The following is a 9,514-nucleotide window of genomic DNA, read 5'->3' on the forward strand; positions in this document are numbered from 1 at the left end:
TTCTGTGCCCATTTTCTCAGTAGCAAGCCATTAGCATGATGTTCAAGGAACAATCATCTACTACATGATGTACTGATGCTCTGTTTGATCAAACTGGGGCTTAAGAATAGCTGTGAAGGGCCAGGTGTGGTGGCTCATGCCTGTAATCCCAGCGCTTTGGGAGGCCGAGGTGGGTGGATCACCTGAGGTCAGGAGTTCGAGGCCAGCCTGGCCAACATGGTGAAACCCTGTCTGTACAAAAATTAACCGGGCCTGGTGGCAGGCGCCTGTAATCCCAGCTACTTGGGAGGCTGAGGCAGGAGAACCACTTGAACGTGGGAGGCAAAGGTTGCATGCAGTGAGCCGAGATCGCGCCACTGCACTCCAGCCTGGGCGACAGAGAGACTCCATCTCTAAATAAATAAATAAAATAAAATAAAATAAAACAAAATAAAAAGAATAGCTGTGAGATGGAAGAGGCTGCAAGTTTCCCTGGGAGCTTGTGGCACACAGAAGACCCCCAGAACCTTGGCCTTAATGGGGTTAGGTTGCTGGGACTGGGGCTGGCTACTTCTACTCTAGAATAATAGTACTGAAGGCCCCTTTGTTCATTTACTACTTTATTCATTCAGAGAATATTTATTGAGCATCTACTATGTGTTTCCAGGCACTATTCTAAGCACTGGAGTTACAGTAGAGAACAAAACAGAAGAAGTCCTGCCCTCATGGAGCTAATATTTTAGTGGAGTGAGACAGATAATAAATAGAGTAAGTAAGAGATATAATCTGTGAGGGTGTTAAGAGCCATAGAGAAAAATTAAGTAGTGGAGGGGGCAGGGTGTGTGGGGAAGAGATGTTGCCATTTCAGAGAGTTCTTGGAAAGCCTCACTCAAAGCTGATGTTTCAGTGAAGACCTGGGAGGTGAGAGGTGCTGTACTGACACCTGGGAAAAGAGTGCCCAGGGCAAAGCAAACAGTCAGTGCAAAGGCCCTGAGGCGGGCATGAGGCTGGTGTGTTTGGAAGACCAGGGATGACATCAGATCAGAGGAGAAGTGGGGGTAGAGGTAGATCATGCAGGACTTCACAGGCTGCTGCAAGCCCTTTAGGTTTTTCTCCAACTGAAATGGAAAGTCACTGGAGGGTTTTATGTGGAAAAGTGACACCAAATATTTTATGAATCACTGTTAGCTCATTTCTCAATTATATTATTACCACCATTTTAAAGGCAGGGAAACTGAGGTTTAGAAGGGTTAGGAGAGTTTCCCACAGGCACACACCATGAGCTGCCAGAACTTCTCTCCTTTATTTATTTATTTTGAGAGAGAGTCTCGCTCTGCAGAGTGCAGTGGCGTGATCTCGGCTCACTGCAACCTTCGCTTCCCGGGTTCAAGCGATTCTCCTGCCTCAGCCTTCCGAGTAGCTGGGACTACAGGCATGCACCACCACACGCGGCTAATATTTGTATTTTTAGTAGAGACGGGGTTTCACCATGTTGGCCAGGATAGTCTCGATCTCTTGATCCGCCCGCCTCGGACTCTCAAAGTGCTGGGATTACAGGGGTGAGCCACCACGCCTGGCCAACTCCTCTCCCTTCTAATGCAGGGCTCTTGGTGCTCCTGCATGTGGTTTCCAAATGTTCTCAACTCTTCTCCTGCCTGCGAAGGGGGGGCCAGAGCCTTGGAGCTGGGAAAGGGGCAGGCAGGGCTGGCTCTTCTCGAACCTGGATTGCTGGGCACCCATTGTCTAGCATCATTTGAGGGCACGTATGGTGAGTGTTATGAGAGACTATCAAGATGCTCTCAATGATTCCTGCTGAACCCAGGTCCCGAGTGCCCAACAGGCCTCCATTTGAGCAATGCGTTGGCCATTGCTTGTAGCTGCTATTCATCTAGGAAGGTCCCAGCGCTGGCCCCTGTTTCCACCTCCCCCAGCCCTCACGTGTGGATCCATTGGTTTCACCTACAGTTCCAACCTTGGCCTGGTTCACTGATCGATCAGCCTGAGGCTAGAAGCACTTACACAGCTGGAGAGCAAGTCGCTCTTTCTACTGGCACCCAGCACTGTGCCTGCAGCACAGAAGTTGTCACACACCTGTCATCCCCTTGGGCACTGGGCCTTGCCCTCCTGTGTAGCCCTCAGCTGGGTCAGCCTGGCTCCTCCTGTGGGGGCTGGGGGCTGGCCCCAGAGCTGCCCTGGCTAAGGCCACAGGGTCATACTGGAAGTGAACAGACCAGCCTCAACAAATCCAGGAAACAGACCCAGGCAGGACTGTGAAGGGCATGGCTGTAGTGTGGGGTGTGGAAGCCCAATTCTGGGCTGCCCAGAATTTCCCAGCAGGCTTGGGGGAGGGGTGGTGGCAGCTGGCCCAGTGGAAGGGAACCTCCAACCACCCTAGAAAGATTGTTCCACTTTCCTTGTGGGTCAGCACCTCACAATGTCATCACCAGAAGGGCTTTCTTCCCCACGTGGATTATATAGCAGGTAGATGGATTTGTGCTTGCAGACACAGAGTGGCCAGAGTTTTAAAGGCTGTCAGTACCCTATAGCCCATCTCAGAGAAAAAGACAAGGAGAAGCAAAATTAGAAGGAAAGAAAGAAAGACTGTAAAAGTTAAACAAAACCACCCACAAATAGCTTGAGGCAGAAAAAAGATTGTACCATGTCATGGCAATTGTGGACAGTTTGGCAGCTGAGGGAAAGATGACTCATTCCTAGGCTCTGCTTGCATAATCCTCCCCAGCCCAGGCAGGAGAATGAAACTAGGAAACGAATGCAATGACATTTAGTAGCAAAAAGGAAGCCCACACAACATTTGTGCAAGGCCATCCAAAAATAGCGGGCTCCTCCATGCTTGGATTTTGAAACTATGCATTTCGCTTGAAATGCCTGAGTCGTGGCACATTTTTCTTGGGCCACCCACACCCTAATTCAGTTCATTTCAATTTAGCAGACATTTAATGCAGGCCTACTGTGCTCCAGGCTGTGTGCTAAGGATTTGGGAGTGGCAAATAAAGGATGGGGGAGACACTAAAATGAAAGTGTGAAGGGAAGAATGAATGGAGTCAAACCCCAGCACGATCCCTTACCAGGTCTGAACCTCAGTTTTTCTGTTTATAAAGTGGGAACAATGCCCACCTCATGAAATTGTGTGAGAGTTAAATGAGAAGAGCAAAGCCATAGGCACTCTTGAAAGGAGTCCTCAAATCTGGTCAGGGTGATCAGGAGGGCCAGCATGGAAGAAGAGGTCTTTGAAATGAGCCTTGACTCGTTTTAACTGAACCGAACTGCCAGACTGAATAGTGGCAAGTATTTCTTCAGTGCCTGCTGGGTGTCAGGCCTGGTGCCAGGTGCTGAGAATGTAAGGACAAAGGAGAGAAACCCATCCTCAAGCAGTAATAATCCTAACAGTAAAAACAGTAAAAATAATGCAGGGAAGCAGCTAGGCATAACGGTTGTGGATGCTAGTTCTGAAAACAGACTCTCTGTGTACAAATCCTAGTTCTTTTACTCCCAGCTGTGTGGCTTGAGCGAGTTCTTTAACCATTCATTCTATGCTCTTGTTTCCTTTTCTGTAAGATTAGTATACAAATAGCAATTCCTTATAGGGTTGCTGTAAAAATTAATTGCAACAGTGCTTGCAGAGCACTTACCCTAGTGCCTGGTGAAGTGGTCCGTAAGGGTAAGCTGCCACTATCTTCATTGTCACCATCACCATTATCTTCATCACCATTATCACCATCACACATCACAGAAGAGAGGGAGGTACAGAGTCCTCCAAGCAGAGGAGAACATGGAGAGTCGGGGAATGCCAGAGGAAGGAATGGTTATTCTTGAAGTGAGTTTGGAAAGACAAGGAGAAGTTTGCCAGTAGGATTCTGGAAGAAAGAGGTATTCCAGGCAGGGGGACAATATGAGAAAAAAGCATGAATGTGCAGAAGATAAATGTTCAGGAAACAGGAAATGGCTCAGGCCGACAGCCAGGCTGAAAGGATGGCCTGAACAGGGAGAGAGAGGGCAAGTGGGAAGGGAGTGAAAGTCCTTCCTTTCTCGGCCTTTTACACACACCCTCCTGGCACATGCCAGGCAGTTAGGAAGCCCTGGGCCTGGACATGAGCACTGGCTCTCTCACAGAGCCCTTTCTGACCTTGGCTTCCTTCCAGGAGACGTTAAGACACAGCCTTACTGAGAATGCAGCCACGGTTACTATCACATTTATTGAGAAAACTATCCCGTATGTTACTCAGAGCTCTTTGCACACAGATGCTCAAGATAAATTCAACTTAGAATTCAGTCAGGAAAAAACATTGATAAAAATAATTTATAACTTTCATTCGGAGTTTACAACATGCCAGCCTCTAAGTGCTTTACATTATTAGCTCATTTAATTCTCACAACAACCCTATGAAGTAGGCACTATGATTGCTCCTGTTTTACAAATAGAGGAACTGAATGATAAAGAGGTTAACTCATTTGCCAAAGCAACATAGCTAGTAACTGGCAGAGCAAGGGCTCACGTTCTGGGAGTCAGGCTTTAGAGCATGTATTCTTTTTTTTTTTTTTTTTATTTGAGACAGGGTCTTACTCTGCTGCCCAGGCTGGAGTGCAGTGGCACAATCTCAGCTCACTGCAATCTCCACCTCCTGGGTTCAAACAATCCTCCCCCTCAGCCTCCCCAGTAGCTGGGACTACAGGCACACGTCACCATGCCCAGCTAATTTTTGTATATTTTGGTAGAGGTGGTATTTCACCATGTTGGCAAGGCTGGTCTTGAACTCCTGACCTCAGGTGATCTGCCCACCTCAGCCTCCCAAAGTGTTGGGATTAAGGTGTGATCCACTGCGCCTGGCCAACATGTGCTCTTTCCTAACTCCTTTGTAATAAACAGAACTCTTGTCCTTTCTGTGTTTCCCTTTTTGCTTTGGCCACCTGGAGCCTCTGCTAAGTTTTCAATAAAGTATAATATCTTTCCTTAGCCCAGATTCTCTTTCACAATTGTTTTTTCCTTTAAAGCCCTCTGGTCTCCAGATCCTGACAGTCAATCCACTGGCAGGATTGACACTTCCCACTACATTCTTCCTTGCAATTTGTGCTCCAGCTGCTCTGGGTGCCTCACTTTTTCCAGAATTCCTTTGCATTGTCGTACCTCTATGCCTTTGCTCGTGCCAGTCCTCCTACCTGAGATGACTTGCCTTTTTTTTTCTATTTTAAAACTTAATGACATGGAAAACTTATCATTTAGTGAGTGGAAGAAGTAAGTTACAAAACTACGTATATAAAAATACAGGCCGGGCGCAATGGCTCACGCCTGTAATCCCAGCACTTTGGGAGGCCCAGGCAGGCAGATTGCCTGCGGCCAGGAATTTGAGACCAGCCTGGCCAATGTGGCAAAACCCTGTCTCTACTAAAAATATAAAAATTAGCTGGGCATGGTGGTAGGCACCTGTAATCCCAGCTACTCGAGAGAGTGAGGCAGGAGAATTGCTTGAACCTGCGAGGCAGAGGTTGCAGTGAGCACAGATCACGCTATTGCACTCCAGCCTGGGCCACAGAGTGAGACTATGTCTCAAAACAAACAAACAAACATAAATAAATAAACTCCCATTGTTGGTAAATAGTATTTGAAGTGAATATATGAAAAACCTCTGAAGAGATACGCAACAAAATAACATTGTTTAGATCTGAATGGCAGAATAACAAATTATATTTATTTTTTTCTTGGTGATTTCTATTTATTGAATGTTCACAGAAAATACATATCATTAAATTGTTACTTTTAAGAAAAATGTAAGTTAATTTTTTTTCATTAAACAATTTTTTTTAAAATGACTTATTACTCGGTCAGGTGCGGGAACACTTTGGGAGGCCAAGGCAGGCGGATCACAAGGTCAGGAGATTGAGACCATTCTGGCTAACATGGTGAAACCCTGTATCTACTACAAATATGAAAATTAGCTGGGCATGGTGGCAGGCGCCTGTAGTCCCAGCTACTCGGGAGGCTGAGGCAGGAGAATGATGTGAATCTGGGAGGCGGAGCTTGCAGTGAGCCGAGATCGCACCACTGCACTCCAGCCTGGGCGACAGAGCGAGACTCCATCTCAAAAAATAATAATAATAAGTAAATAAATAATGACTTTTACCATTTTGACCTTTCTTAAGTATGCAATTTTATGACATTAAGTACATGTGCATTGTTATGCAACCATCTAGGATGACATTCTAACCTCATTTCCAGCTTAGCCGCATTCACTATCTTTCCAGGACTACAGTAGTTTTCACCTTCTGTTTAAAACTTTCTCTCTCTCCTCCCACACCCCCAGCAGAAATGATGGCTCATCTCTCTCCACTCTCCTGTTATGGGGAGTGTGTCACTATGCGTCACTCATGTCATTCTGCAATAGTGGTCAAGTAAGCAGCCCCTAGAGCCTTCATTTCCTGTATTTGATACCTACTATTTGTGTCCTAGCATAGCTGGGGCAAGTCACTTAATCTATCTGTGCCTCAGTTTCTTCAACTTTAAAAATAGACATTATCAGAATGGCTATTACTAAGACGTCAAAAAATAACAGATGCTGGCAAGATTGCAGAGAAAAGTAAACTCTTATACACTGAAAGTGGGAATTGAAATTAGTTTAGCTGCTTTCAGTGGAAAGCAGTCTGGAGATTTCTCAAAGAACTAAAAATAGAACTACCATTCGACCCAGCAATCCCATTTCTGGGTATATTCCCAAAGGAATATAAATCGTTCTATTATAAAGACACATGCACACATATGTTTATCTCAGCACTATTCACAATAGCAAAGACATGGAATCAACCTAGATGCCCATCAGTGGTTGACTGAATAAAGAAAATGTGGTACATACACACCATGGAATACTACGCAGCCATAAAAAAGAATGAACTCATATCCTTTGCTGAGGCGATTATCCTAAGTGAATTAATGCAGGAACAGTAAACCAAATACCACATGTTCTCACTAATAAGTAGGAGCGAAACATTGAGTACACAGGGACACAAAGAAGAGAATGATAGACATCAGGGCCTACTTGAGAGTAAAGGGTGGGAGGAGGGTGAGGACTGAAAAACTACCTATCAGGTACTACGCTGATTACTTGGGTGATAAAATTACACCAAACCCCTATGACATGCAGTTTACCTATGTAACAAACCTGCACGTATATCCCTTGAACCTAAAAGTTGGAAAGAAAAAAAATAGACATCATTAGTTTTATTTCACAGATAAGGACACCAAGGCTTACAAAGGTTAAGTTTGCCCAAGATCCCAAAGAGGATAAGTAGTGAAACACTTTTAAAGCAAGTCATCTGGCCCTAGAATGCACATGTTTAATCTGTGCCCCTCTAAATAATAACAACACTGCCATTTATTGATCACTTATTATGTGGCAGGCTCTCAGCTAGGTATGTGGCACAATAACCTATTTAATCCTCATAAGTAGCCCCATAAAAACGGCTATTCGTAGCTTTTTTTTTTTTTTTTTTGAGATGGAGTCTCGCTCTGTCGCCCAGGCTGGAGTGCAGTGGCACAATCTCGGCTCACTGCAACCTTTGCCTCCTGGGTTCAAGTGATTCTCCTGCCTCAGCCTCCTGAGTATCTGGGATTACAGGTGCCCACCACCACGACGGGCTAATTTTTTTTGTGTTTTTTTTTGTTTTTTGTTTTTTGATTTTTTGAGACGGAGTCTCACTCTGTCTCCCAGGCTGGAGTGCAGTGGCATGATCTCAGCTCACTGCAAGCTCCGCCTCCTGGGTTCACACCATTCTCCTGCCTCAGCCTCCTGAGTAGTTGAGACTACAGGTGCCCGCTACCACGCCTGGCTAATTTTTTGTATTTTTAGTAGAGACGTAGTTTCACCATCCTGGCCAGGCTGGTCTTGAACTCCTGAACTTGTGATCCACCCACCTCAGCCTCCCAAAGTGCTAAGATTACAGGCATGAGCCACCGTGCCCAGCCCCGTAGCCCATTTTACAGATGCAGAAACTAAGGCCCAGAGAGGTGAAGTCATTTGCCTAAATTCCTCAGCAGAATCAGAATTTGGTGACTATAAAGAATGCCTTCTTATTCACTACAGTATGCAAAAAAATGTTTGATTTCTCAAGTCTGTAACTGAGGACTCAATTAATGACCACAGATTGTTCTTATGACAGAAAAGGGCAAGGCTTTAGAGTTCAAAGACAGGGATTCAGCAAGGACTCGAAAGTATGGAGAAGTCTTCACAGAAGAGGCTGCACTGAGCCCTGCAGACTGGCGGTGGCAGGCCCATCCTACCTGGGGCTGGCAGTGAAGGTGGGACTCCTCTGAAGCTGTCAGTTCTCAGTTAAGATTAATGAGACTGAAGTGGGATCTGGGCCACAGCTATTGCCCAGCAGATACCACTGAAAGCCAAAGCCCAGCTAGAGAAGGCCAGTGTTAAAGATGAGCTCAATTCGGAAGATGCCCAATTAGAGCAGGGAGAACACTAGAGTCCAGGTCCACAGGTGCACTCAGCAGGTGTCTGAGCAGGTGGCTGGGTGTGGGAAGGGGAGAGTGTGGGAAGACTCCAAATGGGCCTCTCATGGGGCCTCCTTTCCACAGTTACAGGCTTCTCTCCTGGAAGCCAAAGCCCTCCCCACCACGGGTGCCCCTCTGTCAGCCTTAATGACAACTCAGGCCTCCAACAGGGTAAGATAACAGGAAGCATTCCAGGGAGCCAAAGGATAAGACAGGGTGAGCAGGGTGTGATGTGGAAGAGTGAAAGGTGGTGATAGAGGGGAGGAGACAGACAGAGCACAGAAAGGGGGAGGGAAAGGGCGCTTTGGAAGCAGCTGTTTATTTACAGTTGAGGCCTTCCTGGGAAATCAAGGTCACCTCTTCCTAAAGCCAGTTCTCCAGGCTCTGCTTGTCAAAGCTTTGCTAGTTGTGTTCAGGTTGTGTGCTTGAAAGTAACATTGCTGCCCTTTGGAGGAAATGCTAGTTAACTCAGGCCTTCTGCAGACAAAGCCTGGCCTTCCCACCTGCTGACCCCTCTTTCTTTTCTGGTGATCACCTGCTGGGTTCCCCCATTATGTCCACTCTACAATGAGCATGGTGGTGTGTGTGTGTGTGTGTGTGTGTGTTTCCAAAGGAAAGAGGGCTGAGCACAGATAACAGCAACTACATCTATCATCTTTTAAGCTTTACCCTGATCCAGGACTGCTCTCAACTAATTCTCACAATGATCCCACAAAGTAGATCTTTTTATTAACTCTTTTTACAGGTACAGAATCACGGGTCACACAGCTAAGAACTAGCTGAGCTGGAACTTGAGCCCAGGCCTGCCTGATTCCAAGACAATTAGTCAAAAAGTCCTGTCTGGGGGTTGCGCTGAGGTGGGAGCTTCATCTTTTCTGGTTTCATCCTGAAACACTACCACGTGTGGCTTACTCCATCATCCCCTTTGAACCATTAACTCTACCCTCTACCCAGCCCTGGAGATGTACAAAAGCTAAAAAAAAAATAGACAAAACATGGTAACAGGGTATCAACAGAGACTCTGAG

Source organism: Nomascus leucogenys, chromosome 6, assembly GCF_006542625.1.
Source record: "Nomascus leucogenys isolate Asia chromosome 6, Asia_NLE_v1, whole genome shotgun sequence".
In the NCBI taxonomy this organism is placed as follows: Eukaryota; Metazoa; Chordata; class Mammalia; order Primates; family Hylobatidae; genus Nomascus; species Nomascus leucogenys.